General features: G+C 47.0%; 1 pseudogene; it reads right to left on the bottom strand.

The window, feature by feature from the left end:
• Positions 1-419: 419 nt before the first annotated feature.
• Positions 420-1,216, bottom strand: LOC123946414 (annotated as a pseudogene).
• Between the last annotated feature and the right edge of the window lie 429 nt (positions 1,217-1,645).

Below are 1,645 nucleotides of genomic sequence, written 5' to 3'. Positions count from 1 at the left end.
GTTATTTATAAGGACACTGACAAGGGGCACCATCTGGTGTTAACTTTAACTGTAGCTTCCTTCTCCTCCCCCCAAAGACCTTTGGCCAAGACTTCTCCATCGTGAAGACTGAAAGGGTCCAGTGATATTCTGGCAGCAGCCCCATTATTCCATGGAAGTAGAAGAAGGAGCTTAGGCTGCCTTCGATTCTCCCACACTATGCAAACTACAAATGGTTCTTAAATTAGAACATGTACTGCTATACTAAAGAATTTAGGGACATGGAGAGTCATCTAGAATAGAGGAAAGGAAAGTCGTCGGTGGGTAGGGAAGTAGGGCGGCCCATTGAAGAGCCAACATGCTTTGTCCAAAACCTGTGTGCTTTAATTAAACAAACTCAGACTGCCAACACAGTATACCTGCTCAATTCACCTTCCAAATCAGAACAGGACTAACAAGCTCAGGCTTGTATTTCTACTATGCACAGTAGATGAGCTTCTGCTGGTGAGGAGAAGCTCACAAGAAGGATCTCTACTCGTGTACAATATGATGCAAGCATGTCCAGCAGCTGAATAACTAAATGCCAGGGCTGCCCAGATAATAGGCATCATGACTTCTAGTAACCTCTTCACAGCTAGAGCCCCACATCCCTTAGCATAGAGGTCAGAGGGCCAGACTGCCATTACAGCCATTACAGCTGCTGGGGGCCTCTCTGCTGCAGCTAAGAGGGACCCTCTGGGTTTTGGTCTCTTTGAACCATCTGTATTTTCCCAGCCTGACTAGTTGTGAATTCCACAACAGTGCAGCTGTCTCTGTACATAATCAAGAGCCCGGGTAGCAGCATCAGGTTCTGTTCCTTTGTAGGTCTTACACACTTTCTGAATGTTGTGATCAACCTCACTTTCCACCTTTGCTCTGTAAACACATCCCAAAACCACTACAACAACCTCTGTGACAAAAACCATGCATAGGATGATGACAAACATGGCAAGTCCACAGTGGCTTTCTTAGATTGTGGCACAGCAGCCAATTAGGTCAATAATGAAAAGCAGGGCTCCTACAGCTATGATCACTACCACAGGGAAGAGAGTATACACATTTTCAAAGAAATGGTCACGGTCATCATAAGTGATAAAGACATAGGCTCCCACATAGGGTAAAATGCCACCTGCCCCCCAGAAGATAAGGTTGAGAAACACCAGCACAGTCTTGGAGGAGTGACGCTGCACTGGCCCATGATGCTGCGGCTGCCGCGTCCCTGCTCTGCCAGAGGGCTGTGCTCACCTAGTGAGGTGGCAATGGCTGGCCCAGGCACCTCCCTGTACCTAATACCGTCCTTGCAGTAGCAGAACCTTGGCTCCAGGCCTGATGATTTTTCCTTTAATTCTTCTTCTTCATCTTTTTTAATAAAGATTTTATTTATTTATTTGAGAGTGACAGAGTGAGCAAGTGAGAGATAGAAAGTGGAGCAAGGGGAGAGGGAGAAGCAGATTCCCTGCTAAGCAGGGAGCCTGAGGCAGGACTCCATCCCCAGACCCTGGGATCACCACCTGAGCTGAAGGGAAATGCTTAACCAACTCGGCCACCCAGGCAACCCTTTTCCTTAATTCTTAATGAAGTGTTAGGAATTCTGGCAAGACTATATGCTGTGGTGAGTGTGGTGAAT

The sequence above is a fragment of the Meles meles genome, chromosome 7 (assembly GCF_922984935.1).
Source record: "Meles meles chromosome 7, mMelMel3.1 paternal haplotype, whole genome shotgun sequence".
Taxonomy (NCBI): domain Eukaryota; kingdom Metazoa; phylum Chordata; class Mammalia; order Carnivora; family Mustelidae; genus Meles; species Meles meles.
The sequence above is the reverse complement of the archived record's forward strand: the minus strand, read 5'-3'. Positions and strand labels throughout refer to the sequence as shown.